The sequence below is a fragment of the Hemicordylus capensis genome, chromosome 5, assembly GCF_027244095.1.
Source record: "Hemicordylus capensis ecotype Gifberg chromosome 5, rHemCap1.1.pri, whole genome shotgun sequence".
Lineage (NCBI taxonomy): Eukaryota > Metazoa > Chordata > Lepidosauria > Squamata > Cordylidae > Hemicordylus > Hemicordylus capensis.
This window is the reverse complement of record NC_069661.1, coordinates 102,253,781-102,269,571: the sequence shown is the minus strand read 5'-3', so window position 1 is coordinate 102,269,571 and position 15,791 is coordinate 102,253,781. Positions and strand designations below refer to the sequence as shown.

Below are 15,791 nucleotides of genomic sequence, written 5' to 3'. Positions count from 1 at the left end.
GTTATACCCTGATCAAAACGAGCATTCACCGTAAAATATCAATATATTTTTTCATTGGCAACAAGTCACACCCCATTAGATCTGCAACAGGTACTGAAGCTATTATTGGAGATTTTGTCCGCCCCGCCCCCCCCGGCAAAAAATAAATAAAAAATCACCAACCCAGTTTCCCCCACAATATTATCAAGCCATCACAATATCCAGTATTGCTTTCAGTAGTTACCTGAAGACTGATGCGGTTGCTGGAGACTCCAGTCCAATCCGGGAGGGCTGGCAACTCTAGATCCTGTCGATGTCACCTACTTCCAAGCAAGTATGCAATCCCATCTTGTGCATGCTTACTTGAGAAGAAGTCTCAGTGAACTCAATGGGACTTCATTCTCTAGTAAGGGGCCATAAAATGCAACAGATGGATGCACTTGGGGATCTCCAAAGGGAATATGTAAAGGGAGAGAGTCTTAACAGACTCCAGCCTGCTCACAGGATCATGTGAATCTCCCCTTTCCCCTTTTCTGTGAAGTAGCAACTCAGTTCAGGAGTCATTAACTTACTGTCTTTACTCCAAGCTTTAAGTGCTTTCTTCTGCCACTTTATCATCAAAAAAGAAGAAGAATTCCTAACTGCATCTGCTTAAAAGAGAACATCAGGGCAATGTTAGCAGGCCTGGGTTTACTGGGGCTTTTGGCAATTGTATTTATCTGTGTAAAATATTTCTATTCTGTCTTTCTACCAATTGGTATTCAAGATAGCAGTTGGTAGAAAGGCTTGGGTCCAGGGTACTTAAGAGAGCGCCTTCTCTGTCATGAGCCCTGCCGCCTATTAAGCTAATCTGAAGAGGTCCAGTTACAGTTGTCGCCACCTTGTTTGGTTGCAGCTTGGGACCGGGCCTTCTCTGTGGCTGCCCCAGGGCTTTGGAACGTGCTCCCTGCTGAAATAAGAGCATCACCTTCTCTGTTTGCTTTTAAAAGTACCCTGAAGATGTACCTGTTTTCCAGGCTTATAACGGAAATTTAAATATTAATGTGTTTTTATCTATTGCTGTTTTTATGTTTTTATGAATTTTAAATGTTTTATATTTTATATTATGTTTTAATCTGTACGCCACCTAGAGATTTCTATATTAGGCGGTATGGAAATTCAATAAATAAATAAATACATAAATAAGATGGTTTGATAGGTGGTTGAATGAATACATATGTATGTATGCTCCATTTATCACTTTTCTTTTTATCTGTCTCTGAGAAAACATTGTGTGATTGCTACAGTAACCATTCTTCAAGAACCTCTAGAAATTTAATATGTGAAGCGGGACAGGGGTAAGTTAGTATTAAGGGCACTGCTTTCCTTCTATCTGTTCTCCACCACCTGAGCAGAAAGAAAATATTGCTGAAAGTATTTCAGGAAGCAGCTATTCCATCATAAGAACAAGCAGATCCTTTGTGAGATTGAACATTTCATTACCTATTCTTAGGAAGTCGTTATGGTTAGTTTGCTAACAGATCCTGCTTCAGAAGACAGGGCAGAACAGGCTTTTGTGAAATAAATGTGAGTGGGGAATAGACTCTTTGGGGGATTACTCCAAAGTAATACCACTACTAGGTATTATTCTTTTCACTTGTGAAATGTTGGAAGATGTATAAGTAGATTTCTTCTGTGTGTGGCTTCATATTGATTATAGACTGGTGGAGAAAGTAAGGGTGGCTGCTGAATAATGAAATTGGGAGATGTGGTGGAGCCAGCGTGGTGTAGTGGTTAGAGTGCTGGATTAGGACCGTGGAGACCCGACTTCAAATCCCCATTCAACCATGATACTAGCTGGGTGGCTCTGGGCCAGTCACTTCTCTCTCAGCCTAACCTACTTCACAGGGTTGTGAGGAGAAACTCAAGTATGTAGTACACGGCTCTGGGCTCCTTGGAGGAAGAGCGGGATATAAAGTGTAAAAATAAATAAATAAATGTTATCATGTTCTCATTGGGAAAACCTTCATGGGAAAACCTCCATGGCATAGTCAGCTTGTCCTGCAAATGGCCAGCTTATTCTTAGCACTTGGATCATATGGTGATGCTTATGATGCTCATTAACATGTTTGTGATCAACTGAATAAATCTTCTGTTTCTCAAGAGGCTTACTCTTACTCACATCTTTCAGATTTTCTGTCCAGCACAGAACTTGATGGTAGCTGCCTTATACTGAGTCAGACCATTGGTCCATCTAGCTCAGGATTGTCTACACTACACAAACTCTCTCAGCCCTATCTTGAAGATGCGTTCTGCATGCAAGCATGCAGACACTCTTCCCAGACCAGCCCCATCCCCTAAGGGGAATATCTTACAGTGCTCATGCATCTCTCATTCAAATGTAAACCAGGACAGACCCTGTTTAGCAAAGGGGACAATTCATGCTCGCTACCACAAGACCAGCTCTCCTCTCATGTAGGGTCTCCAGAATCCCAGTATTCATGTTTGTTTTTTAAAGTGAAGTTTCATGCGGCATTGCTATAGAAAATGTTGCAATCTGAGATTTAATAGAAGAAATGGCTCTTTCCCCTGGTAAAGTGTGCCGTCAAGTCAATTTCAATTCCTGGCACACACAGAGCCCTGTGGTTTTCTTTGGTAGAATACAAGAGGGGTTTACCATTGCCTCCTCCCAGACAGTATGAGATGATGCCTTTCCGCATCTTCCTATATTGCTGCTGCCCGATATTGTAACAGCAGGGATTCGAACCAGCAACCTTCTGCTTGTTAGTCAAGCATTTCCCTGCTGTGCCACTTAAGGTGACCTCTATAGCTCTGTACAGTCTGGTTTTTAGCAGGTATAAGAGTGTTTGTCACAGGTAATGTCCATTTTCAGACTACTGCAATACATCTCCAAAAGCATTCAGGTAATAATAATAATGAATTGTTTGAGGTCTCCCCCCACCCGCCCATTAAAATAAATAATGAATTGCAAACTATCTTTATTTACCTCACTTTACATGATTAAAAATACAATTTTCCTATGGCTATAGAATGACAGATTCACTTTGTGTGAGACTCATCAGGTTAATTGTATTTAATTTTTGCCATTTATAACACTGGTATATGAAAAAATGTCTTTTCTTTCTTGCATTCAGTACCATGTTCTTAAAATACATTCTGTTAGTTTGGCAAGCTAATGATATATCTAAAACTTCCTCAGAGCTGGAAACTTAGCTTAGGTTACAAAATGCAATTAATGGTAAGAGCAGTTTTCACCAGATGCTCAGGAGGAGGCTGTACTCTGCAGGTCATGGGTTATGGTACTATCCATTAACTGATAGCATTTAGCACTTAGCATTGTTAGATTACTAATGGCCGTCTAAAGGAGAGAGAGATCTCCCTTCTCTTCCCTCTGGTTATATAGCATGGGAAATTTCATTGAAATCAATGGGACCACCTTCCAAGTAATGGGTTTAGAATTGGGGTGGAAGATAGTCACTTCCAAATTATGACCTTGCCACAACTAACCAGAGTATGAGCAACAGCCAAAGCCTGTCCACCTTCCCCATGTGTGAAAGTGAAAGCCATTTTTGCCTCTGTTGTCTGCTACTCCAGTATATTTAAATACATGAAAACCTCTATCTCTCTGAGAGAGGCGGAGGGGGGGGGGATAAGCTGGTTAGAATGCCATTTAACAATGTGCTTAGTTAGACTGGAATTCTTAGACTGAGGCCAATGTACCGTCTGATCCTCTGCATGCTTGCCTAGAAGTAAGCCCCACTTTGTGAAAAGGCGTCAAGTCCAAACAAATGTGACCATGATCATGGGTTAAGTGCTTGACTGTGTAAGCATTACACATGCTCTTTATCATATATATACTGCAGGTATTAGAGTATTTGTGTGTAGAGTTAGCATGCCAGTGATGCACTTGTCCAGGACACAGATCCCAGGTAAGCAAATTCTACACATAAGGCTTGCTTTTGTGGTAGGGGAATTTATACATGAGGGTGCACATGGAACACTGACATAGGCAAGTGCTTTACCCCTGGCCACTATCACATCTTTTGTGGTCCTTACTCCCAACTGCATGAGTTTAGGATTGCAGTCTTAGGCATTTATTTGGAAAGGAGTATGCTTAAAATCAAAGGGAATGCATTTAGGATGAAGTTGCTGTCCACCCATTGAAGTTCTAATAGTTTAGGAGGATTATGTTGATAGGAAAAGAGAAATGGTGTCTGTGAGGCCTCTCTTCTGAGGAGTAATGACTTGTGAATTAAGGATCCAAAGGCTGTCCCTGTATCTTGGCCTCTGTAAAGCTGTTTCTCTTCTTTTTGCTTTCTAACAGTACAAAAATAGCAGAGTACCATTCACTGTTCCCTCTAACAGATTTGCAGATGTTGTTGACTAGAACTCCCAGCATCCCTCACTGCAATGGCCTTTGGCTGGGGATTATGGGAGTTGTAGTCAACAACATCTGGGAATCCCTGTTAGAGGGAACACTGGTACTATTAGCAAACTACAGAAGAGCAGCCAAGAGCATTGATCAAGTCTGAAATAGTCATCAACATTCTTTGGCTGAAGACAATTGATGGATGGAGCTTATGATCTGCTTGGTCTATCCTACAGACAATAACCTGCAGTGGGTAGCCATGTTAGTCTGTAGGAACAGAAACAGCAAGGAGTCTTGTAGTGCCTTAAAGACTAACATTTATTGTCGCGTAACCTTTTATGGACTATAGTGTGTTTTATCAGGTACATCACATCCTGCATATGATGAAATTGACTGTAGTTTACAAGAGCTTATGCTACAATAAATGTGTTAATCACTCCTCACTAAGGGCAGGTGGGGTGTTGCCCTCCCACTATCCCAAGTGACCTCTGCTCTCTCCCCTCCCCTAATCTTGCTTTGCTGAAGCTAACACTCACAATGCGATCTGTTGGGCTACAGAAGATTGCTTCATCTGCCCTCTCCCTCTTGTTCCAGTCACCTCTATTGGGGGGAAAGTTGATTTCCCCCCAATGTAAAGTTGCCTCAGGCAGGGCTGAATTCTGTCATGTTCTGCATGTCACAAAGCCTCACGCTTTGATTGGCTAACTATGTGCCCAAAAGCCAATTAGGATCTGTGATTCTATTTTTTTAGTAGGGCATCTTCCATAATGCCATAGCCAATGCTATTTTAGAGGTGCAGCAGGTCTGTCACCTTCTGAGAGGGAAAGACTGCAACCCTAGCATACTTACGTGGTAATAATCCCATTGAAAAAAGGACTTACTCTTGTGTAATGCATAGGATTGGGATGCCTCTTAGCTTCTCCCACAGTTTGCATGTGACTGGAAGGAGTACAAATGAGACCCGACATCTTTACCTTCACCATTCCTGATGGATGCTTCCCTCAGAACTTTCTTTAGAGATGGCAGAACAGGGTGGGATAGGAAACCTGCTATCCCACCCTGGTAAGAGAAAAAGACATTCAGATACATTTTAGGTTTCTTAAAATGGCACTGGACTGGTTAATGGAGTTGGAGATGGTGAGAAATGCGGGGTGGGGGGGGAGCTGGCAGAGACCAAGGGGAGACTGCTGTCCATGTCTACCCCCCTCCCTCTTGCCCTGGTAAGTTTTTTTTGTTTCCCCTTCCCAAAGGGGAAATATGAAGTGAGATGGGATGTATCTCCTAGAGTCACCTTCCTTAGGGGTGGCGATGGCGATGCCCGCTGTGTGTAAATGAGGCACTGGGTCTGTGTATGTGAATGAGACAGATCGCTATATATTTCTGTGTCTGTAATTCTAGGCATACTTGCTTTAGAGGAAGACTAAAGTGGAACTTAATAGACTTTGCTTCTAAGTAAACATGCATTGGCCTACTGTGCTCTAATAGTGATAAAAGGGAGCTTGTGTTCAGGGCTGGCCCTAGGGTTTTTGGCGCTTGGGCAAAGTTTGACTTTGGTAGAGCCCCCTCCCCCTGCCGCTGAGAAGTGTGGAGCCCCCGGCTTGGCTTTAACTTGAGCTGCACAGGCTGCTCTTCTGTGGGGTCAAATCCACTGGTCTGCGGCTGCATTAGCAGAGAGTTCCCATTCTATGCTGAGGCCAAAACTCTCGCAATTCAGAGATGAAAAGATGCTGCTGTTAATTTGGAAATCCAGTCTGGGATAATTTTCTGTTCTTTTTAAATGAATGCTGAGGTCGGCAATTCATATTCAAGAGAAGGGGTGAAGCTTATGAGACTAACTGGGGGGAGGCTGAAGTGCGATGAGCAAAGAATGTATTTTGGGGTACAGAATGTGCAGGCCCTTTGGGGAGCAGGGTGCAGTATTATACATTGTGTTTTTATACCACGCAGTACTTCAGGGGTGCAGTACAAGACGGAGAGAGAATAATTGGTGGTGCTGTATTCTAGCGCTGATGCACCCTCCCAGATTGGTGCCCTAGATGGCTGCCTAGTTGCCCTGCTTGTGCTTGTTTCTGAACTCTTAGCTATGGATCTACCTTTTAGTGACCCTGGCTCTACTCTACTCTCTCATTTTTATACTGCCTTTCATTAAAACAATCTCAAGGCGGTTTACAAAACATTTAAAACAATATAAATCTATGAAAGTGACACAATAAAAATATTAAATTGGAATATAAAAATACAAATATAATTAAAAGTTTAAAAAACATGCCCCAAATAACCATAAAATACAAAGCAGCAGCAACAAAAACCACACACACACACACACACACACACACACACACACACAGGCAGACAGCCTGGGGAGAAAGGCAAGATTTCACTTGCTTTCTAAAAACTGTGATGGAGACTGAGGAGCATCAGATGCCAACCAGAAAAGCATTCCAAAGTCTGGGGGCAATAACTGAGAAGGCATTAGCTGCCATGCCATCCACCCCATCAGCCACAATAGGCATCGGCCACCACTGAAGGTGACTCAAGATGGTTTGTTTCATTTTCCCTATAAGGAATGTGTCTGGAAAATGGGGAATTAGATCTAATTCATGTTTTGCCACAAAACAGTGTAGAGCATGTTACTAGGAGTTGATCAACACACACATGTTCATCAGTTTGTGAGTGTGTCATAAAGTAATTATTTGTGCATGTGAATTGTCTAATACTGATATAACTTTAAAAACATCACTGTATCAACAGGAGCGTAGGGACAATTGCAACAGGGTCAACACTGCCCTGCTGCTGCTGGGAGACCACCAACTGCAGCCATTTTAAAATCTACACACGATGCTGACATGCTGCATGGTCAGCATCAGGGCACATGTGTGCCCCCCATTTCCCATCCGGCTAGGTGGAGGTAAGTGGCTGGATGGCTTCTTTCCTCTCTTGTTCACTCAAGAGAGGAAAGAGCCTTTTCAGCTGCTCACTGCCACTCAAACCGGCTAGGAAATGGCAGCAGGCAGTGGCAAGAGAAGGGGTGGCAGGTGAGGGGCCCTTGGTGGCCCCTTGGCTTGGTGTGTCCTGGGGCAGCCCATGTTCTCAGGACATGTCTGCCCAATGACAGTTATGCCCCGGTAACTCTCATTAGGATATATTCTCATGAAAGTCAAGGGTGCTCTTTCAGGCTTCAATAGCACAGCACAAGGATATTTCAGCTGGGGACAACATGATTCCAAGCATGGACTTAAAGCCCATGCTTGGATATATTCAAGGTTTAATTGCAGAAAAAGCAGTGTATTTTATGGCTAAGTTATGGTTATTTTAGTTTCTCACAATGACGGTAACTACAGGTTAAATATTCACTTCTTTTAAGCAAAGGGATTTTGTGTCTTTGGCATGCATAACTGGCACATTTTATTGTTCATAACAGCAGTCATAGTGAATGAGATGGCCAGAAATAGAGATGCTCAGGAAGAATAAAGGCAGGTGGTCTGAAAACAGATAGGGCATCTCCTTTTTCTAAATAGCACTCTTGGGGGAAGTTCCCCCTTCTTTCAAATAGATGCAAATATACTCTGAATGTAATACATTTGGTGTTACTGAAACATGAGAACATCTAGGTAAAGTATAGTGATGCACTATGAGAGAGGCACCTTAAAGACCATTTCCCTGCAAGAATAAAAGAGATTATAACCTTGGTTTTTTTCACGCCACTAACATGAAGTATTCCGTGATTATTACACGGAACCTGTTTAAGGGTATGTTTGTATATATGTGTGTGTAAAGTGATGCCTACGCTCTTGGATTTCCAACTGATCAGAACATACACAGAGAGAGACCAGGCCTGCTTTTGCTCCATTAACAGCAGCTTGATATGCAGACATTGGCAACCCAATGTCAAAGATTTTTCAGAGCACAGAGACATTACCACCTGCTAATATCTGCACAACTACACGAGCCCACGTCAGAAGTTAGTAATCCTACTACGATCCACTTGAGTTTTTCTTTTTCTGATTGGCAGGTGTGTTTACATGCCAGTTAATCCAAAGTACATAGATGGGTAGTTGGCAACCAGATCCTATACATCTTGCTCAGAAGCAAGTCTCACTGCGTTCAGCAGAACATACTCCCAAGCTTCACCCCTTTAAGATGTTTCTATAAACTGGATACAGCTATGCTTGCTTTTAAGGTTCCCCTTCAGTTCCTCATTTAAAATGCCATTCATCAAGTTCAAGAGCAAGTCCAACAGTTCTCTGTTGCTTTAAAACTCACCCTACATATCATAGCTAAAGCAGCAAGTTATTCATATAAACTAGTAGTGAGACCCAGAAAGGAGCTTTACACAGCAGCTACCTACAATCTTTTTATTCTTGGGATAAGGAAAAATATTGCACTATTTGTTTTAGTTCCTGAAGGGCTGGGGGTGGGGAACTTTTCTGTATTCTGGGGGGAAAAAACCTTTGCTAACTCTGTGGAGGAAGGGGGTCAAGTTACTATTGACAAGTCTGCGAAGACATCTTCTAAACCATGGGAAAACATGGAGAAATTGTTTAGACTCGCTGCATTCAAATCCGTTTGGGGGTGAATTACCAAAAAGGGGGGGAAATGCACTTTCGCGCATTGTTGGCCTGAAAGGCTATCTATTTATCATCTCATAAGACAGCTCCAATGATCTTTATCTGCTTTGCCCACTTTCTGACCCAAATTCAGGGGGTTTTATGGAAAATTGCAGTCAGTTTGATTGATGAAATCCAAAGATGTCTAAAATGGCACCAAAGATCTCCAACTGTGCAGCCTCCAACTGAGGGCTTCAATGTTGGCATTGTTCCTGCAGGGTGGAAAAAAAAGTGAAGAAAATGAGCAAAAGTTAGGGAATTTCTGTTTAAGAAAACTTCAAATTTCAATGAGGATCCCCAAAACCATTATCCTTATTCACACAGGGGCGAGGTGGGTGAACGTCCCAGTGATTTCCCACACATGGGGACAACAAAACCCAGCTTTTCAACCATGCTGGCTTTGTCAAATGCTAACTAACCGTCACACTGGAGGGGGAAGAAAAGAGAGAGAGAAGCAACTCTCATGTTAAAATCAAATATTAAACAGAGGGTTGGAAGCTATCTAGGTCTAACTAGGAAAGGGCATTGGGCACAATCCAGCCAAAGCGAAGCACTTTAAAAACCAAGCCCCATTTGTTTCAGTGGCAGAGTTAAGCACATGCTGCACAGTCCAATTGTATGCCGGCTTACCTGGCAGTAAAAACCACAGAATTCAAAAGGGATTTACTCTCAAGTTGGTGCAAATAGGATTGCAACCTTACAGACCAATCGTAAACATCATTATTCAGAACTAAGAATTTCTGAATTGCTTGGGGCTTGGATAGGGCTTAAACATAGGGCTGCATGCATACTCATTGGCTGGATTGTTTGTGCCTCATTATTATTTTCCAGGGTACCAAGTAGTTTGCACTTATTTTCTGATGATGCTGTGAAGGTACACTTGGTACACATTTTCCACCAGCAGTGTGCGAGGCACTGCACAGGATTATAATGCTTCAACTTTTATTTTGAAGAGAGAGACCATTTCTGTGAAAGAAAGTGTAATGTGGAGGTGTTCCTCACTTGATTAACACACCTTTCCTAGAAATAAATTGTGAATACAGGCTAAACAGAGAGCCAAAGATGAGCACACTTAAGCCTATAGGCACTGTGATGGCAGTGGTCAGATTTTTTTACACACACCCTCCACCACCTCTCACCCATTGCTTGCCTCCACGGCCCCCCTCCGCCCACTTCGTGCCTCCACAGCCTCTACTTGGCTGCTCACTTGCTGCCCGCACTCACTGCTGACCTCCTCAGCTCCCTGCCCACTCGGCCATTCACCCACTGCCACTGTTGCTGCCAGTGACACAGCCTAATTAAGTCACCCTCCTGGTGTGAGCCCATCCCAGAGAAAACAAGTGTTGAGTCGGTAATGTCATTAGACGGCATCGCGGCCAGCAATGGGAGGCAAACCAGCAATGGTGGCAGTGGATAAGTGATCAAGAAGGGACTACAGAAGCAAGCAGTGGGTGGGTGGGGAGCTGTGGAGACAAGCGATGGGTGAGCTCCATTAACAGCAGGAGATGCATGGTGCTCTCCAGCCACACTTGGTGGCCCATGTGCTCTGCACACATCAGCTCAGTGATGGATCTGCCCGTTTAAGCCCTTTTGAGAACAATAGGAGAATTAAGCATGAGCTTAACTTTCTTCCACTGAAGTGGGACTTAAATGGGCTTAGCTTTGGTTGGATGGTGCTGTTAGTTTTCCAGTTGAGAGGTTCATAATGAAAAGCTGCACTGCAGAAAGGGGGAACCTCAGATTAATAATCCCCATTCCTCAATCCTGATTGTTGTTTTGCTGACTTCATGAGAACGATAGCCTGACTGTTACCATTCAGCAGTAGCACCCAGCAAGAGGTGCACCTAGGTAATTTTGGAGCCTGGACCTAAAGGCCTTTGGAGCCCCTCCACCCACCCTTGTGACACACAGAGTATTTCTCATGTGGGTTCTAGAGGGCACAGACAGCAACTATACTCACAAGAATGTAAGAATATAAAACAGGCTTATATATGCAAATATGCATTAGCAGAAACATTTCAACACACAACTTAACATATTCTCATCCCACATATTTCTTTCCCCACTCTCAGGTGCCACCCAGGACAGACTAAGGAGGATTTGGAGGCCTCCAAGGGGTGTGGAGGTCCTGGACTTTGGCCCCGAAGTCCAGGGGTAAGAGCGCCTCCGCACCCAGCCAGTTCCCTACATTACCCTTGAAAGTAATGGTGTCTGATGTTGTTTATGAAACTCCACCCCTTGTTCTTTAGCCATGTCTATTTAACACCACCAAAAGAAGGGCCTGTTGCATCAGTGGCTAGGGCCCTTCTTTAAATAAATGGATATAACGTAATGTTAGATGAAAGTGCCTCTGAGAATGTACAGAATGCCTTTGAAAATATGCAGCTGCCTTATACTGAATCAGCCCTTGTTGACCAATTCCAACACTCGCTTTAGCGAGGGAAGAAGAGAGAAGGAGGGAGTTTATCATCTACCCTGTGTCACCTTTGCCCTGGAAAATTGTGAATAGAACCTGTGGTAAGTACCAGTAGCTGCCTCCCTGTTCTTCTGAGGCTCCCTCTCTTTAGGAGCAGCATTGCTGCAGGCCTCTGTTGGTGGCCGAGCTGCAGCTCCCAGAAGGACCCACAGTGCTGATTCAGCAATCTCTGCTGAGTCCTGCATCATTTCCTGGGCTAGCTGCATAAAAGAGCACACTGCCCTGGGTGGCAAGCTCGCCATCAAAGGGAGTCACCCATTCGGGAACCATGAGGGCAAGGACACTACTCTGCTTACTGGGAGTAGTTCTAACTGTTTAATTAGGTGCCTGGGTGAGGATGTGAACCTGGGGGGAAAGCTGTGGGTGCTTCAGTCAGAGTGGTTATGGGAAGGGGAAGGGATGGCATGGAGCCTCACATCGGAAGAGGAGAAGAGTGGTTCAGCATCTCATTCCTATCCTTTCTTCTGGCTATTCCCATAAGAGGAGGGTTCCTGGCTGCCTTACCAGCTTGTCCTTTGGCCTGCTGGTGCTGCTGTTTAATGGCAGGTCGGTCCAGAATAAAATCTCTATCATCCATGACTTAATTGTGGGGAAAGGGGCCGACTTGGTTGGGGGAGCTGGGAGAGGTTAGTCTTCCGCAACTGTGTGCCCCTGGGTATTTAGTGCAGCCTCAGCATAGGCTGGAGTGACAGGGAGGCGGGGTCACTGTGATTTATAAAAGCTCTATTTTCCTCTTTAGGTCCCCTGTCCAAGTGAGTGCCGGTTCAATGTTTGTACCTGGTGTTGGGCTTTGGGGACAGAGTGGGGATTCTGTTGGTGTACCACCCTCCCTGCTGCCCAGCCTAAGCTCACCGAGGTAGTCTTGAATTTGGCATTGAGGACTACCAGAATGATTGTTCTAGGTGACTTCAACATCCACGCTGATTGAGGCTGCTTTGTCTGGAGTTGCTCAGGACTTCATGGCTACCATGACAACCATGGGGCTATCCGGACACATTGTTGGCCTAACACATGAACTGGGGCACACTCTGGATCTGGTTTTTTCGAATGGACAGGAAGATGGTGATTTGAAAGTGGGGGATATGTCATCTATGTCCTTGTCATGGTCAGATCGTTTCCTTCTGAGTATGCAAATGACACTCAGTTGTGTCTCCCTTTCTCATCAGACACAGGTGAAGTGGTGGTTGTCCTGAATCAGTGCCTGGAGGCAGTAATGGACTGGATGAAGGTGAACGTTGAGACAGTCCAGACAAGACAGAAGTACTATTGGTTGGTGGTTCCTCTGCCCGGGTGAATGATGTTCAGCCTGTTCTAGATGGGGTTGCACTCCCCCTGAAGGACTAGGTTTGCAGTTTGGGGGTGCTCGTCAATCCAGCACTGTCGCTAGAGGCTCCAGTGGTCTCTATGGCTCAGAGCACCTTTTATCAGCTTCAGCTAATACACCCACTAGTCTGTGACCTTATCTGGATAGAGATAGTTTGGCCACAGTTAGTCATTCTCTGATAACCTCTCACTTAGATTACTGCAATGCGTTGTATGTGGGGCTGCCTTTGAAAATGGTCCAGAAATTGCCATTGGTACCAAATAGGGCCGCAAGATGATTAACTGGGCCTGGGCCTTTCGATCATATTATGCCAGTGCTTCATCAGCTTCGCTCATTTCTGGGCCCAATTCAAAGTGTTGATTTTAACCTTTAGAGCCCTAAATGGCTTACTACTGGATTACCTGGGATAGTGCCTTGCCCCATATGTCCCCACTCAGACCTTAAGATCTTCTTCAGAGGCCCTGCTCTGAGTACCCCTGCCAAATGAGGTGAGGCAAGTGGCTGCTAGGGATGGTCATTTTGGTGGTTGCACCCCATTTTGGTGGTTGCACCGCCTCCCCAGTGAGTTTCACCTGGCTTCATCACTTTATTACTTTAGATGTCAGGTAAAAACCTTTCTGTTCACTCAGGCCTTTTTAATTTGATTTTTAAAACTGACTTTTAAAAGTTTTTAAATGGTTTTGTACTGTATTTTATAATTGTGATTTCATGTGTTTTGTGTGTTTTAACACAATGTTTAATGCTGTGAACCACCCAGAGAGCAATTTGTTATGGGGCAGCTAACAAATAAAGGGAGGGAAAAACAAAGTTGTTGTTAGTTTATTTATTCAGATCCTTGGTGCCCGTCTAGCCTAGTCTTGTCTGCTCTTACTGGCAGTGACTTTCCAGATTTTCAGACAGGGTTTTTTCCAAGTCCTCCCTGGAGGTGCCAGGGAATGAACTGGGGACTTCTGCATTCACAGCAGATGCTCTACCACTGAGCTACAACCCTTCCTTACTAGTAGATAACTACAGTCTGTCTTCACATACTCTTAGAATTAAAGAACAGGGTTTCCTTCTAGGAGAAATAGCAGGACTCTCATTCAGGCCTGAGACTCAGCACCATTCTTTTGAAAATGTAAAAACTGACAACATTTTAAGAATGCAGGCCAAAATGTTCTTTTTCCACATTTAATGTTCAAAGCTTATGGTTGTACTGCCAAATTACCATGTAATCTTATGCCAGTACTCCATACCGTACCTAATTGCTTTCACCACAGACAATAAAACAGGGACATATATGCAGGGCAAGAGCTGCCCAGTGACCGATCTTTCTAATTTGCTTAGGCCCTCCGCATCCTTATGGATGATGCTTACCTGCCTAATGGCTGAAGATGGCCACTTCCTCTTCTTTATAAGTAGTAGAATGTGGCTCCTGAATATGTTGCTAAGACCTGGCATTTGATGAATAAAAGCCCTCTAAAAAGAAAGGAATATCTTGAGAGCTGTCTCTTGTCATTTTCCCCAAAGGGGCCAACTATAAATCTTTCTTCATTTTCACCATGATTAACCTTCCCTCTCTCCTCCACCTCCTCCTCCTCCAGGCAAAGTATGGCTGCTGTGTTAAGCTGGCCCTGATGTGCCAGTGCTTTGGACCAGCTGCTCCTAACTAGAGACAAGCCCTTGTCAATTAAGTCATTGAAGAGCAGGTCCTGGGAGCCCTGGAGGCAATGGCAGCAGCTAAGCAGTGTGCAGCCCCTGCAATTAGTATCCATTTGGAAAGGGACCTCCGGGCCATAAATGCACAGGCAGGCAGGCAGGCAAGGAAGGAAGGGAAGGAAGGAATAAAAATCACCAGCCAGCAGCTCTGGCAGTGGAAGAGAGAGAGGGAGATAAATTGGCTACAGTGATACTGAACAGATACCCAAGTTGTGTGTGTGTGTGTGTATGAGAAAGAGTCTTTCTAGAGTTGGGAGGAGATTGCTTCCTATTCTCATCCATACAGCAATGTACAGAGGGTAAAAAACAAAACAAAAAATAAACAAGCCTTACTGGGAGAGGGGAAAAAGATCAATGGGCACATTCATTGGCCTGTGAGCAGAGGGTTTCCTCCTTTTGTGACTAGGGTGTCACCTCAAGGCAGCTGGTGGCACGCAATGCTCCCACGGGGTTGGCCTTTGGCCCAGGGAGAACTGGACAAGGCAAGGGAAAAGCTGCTGATGGCTCAGGTCAGGAAGGCCAAGGCGTCAGTAGGCCAAGCCAGGCCTGCAGCTGAACAAAAACCCCAAAAGAGCGTAGGGGAGCCTGGGGGATCATTAGTGTGTGGGGGGGGGGAGGTGTTTGTTTAAGTCATTAGGAAGTTGGTAGCTAGGGATTGAGGGAGGCAGGCAGGCAGAGGGTAGCCCAGGCCTAGACTCTGTGACCCCCACCAAGTTCAAGAACAGAACAAACAAGCACAAGCCATTAGGAACAGCAGTCAACTAGGAGGCCACAATGGAGAAGGAGGGATAAAAATGAGATTGGGCTTCAATGGGGGAATGAAAGGATGAGGCAGGAGGGGAGAACTGGGGCAGGGGGTCAATGAAAGTCAACAGGAGAGCAGGCTTAATGATGGCAAGAATTTAATATCAAAAATCCATAAATCTGCCGGCTCCCAATAGGCAGACAAGGAGACAGCATCCGAGTCAACATTCCCTCAGCAATAGAGCCCCCAAGGAGGTCAGCAGCAGCAGCAACCGGGTCATTCAGCTTGGAAGGCAAACGCAAAAGGCAGAAGAAAGGCAGGGAAAGACAGCCCACAGAGTGCAGGGATGGTGCTGGTGTGACAGGAGGGCCCTTTCCTTGCTAGTTTAGAGGCATTTTTGTTGCAGTGCAAAAGAGGGTCCTTTGCTAGAATATCCAGAGTAACTATAAATCTGGCTATGTACATGGAAGCAAACACATGTTCAGACCCAGGGGGGGGAAATGCAAGTTTTCAATGACAAGCAACATGGAAATGCAAGTCTGTATCCATTTAAATTCACATGTAGAGGCTGAAAATGTAACATGCAGATAATG

At 44.5% G+C, this 15,791-nt stretch overlaps 1 long non-coding RNA gene across 1 annotated transcript; it reads right to left on the bottom strand.

The window, feature by feature from the left end:
- Positions 1–8,689: 8,689 nt before the first annotated feature.
- On the bottom strand, positions 8,690–14,322 carry LOC128326926 (uncharacterized). The gene is made up of 2 exons (XR_008308340.1): positions 14,112–14,322; positions 8,690–9,167 (listed from the first exon to the last, which is right to left on the bottom strand). It is a non-coding gene; the product is annotated as an uncharacterized LOC128326926 (long non-coding RNA).
- Positions 14,323–15,791: the final 1,469 nt, after the last annotated feature.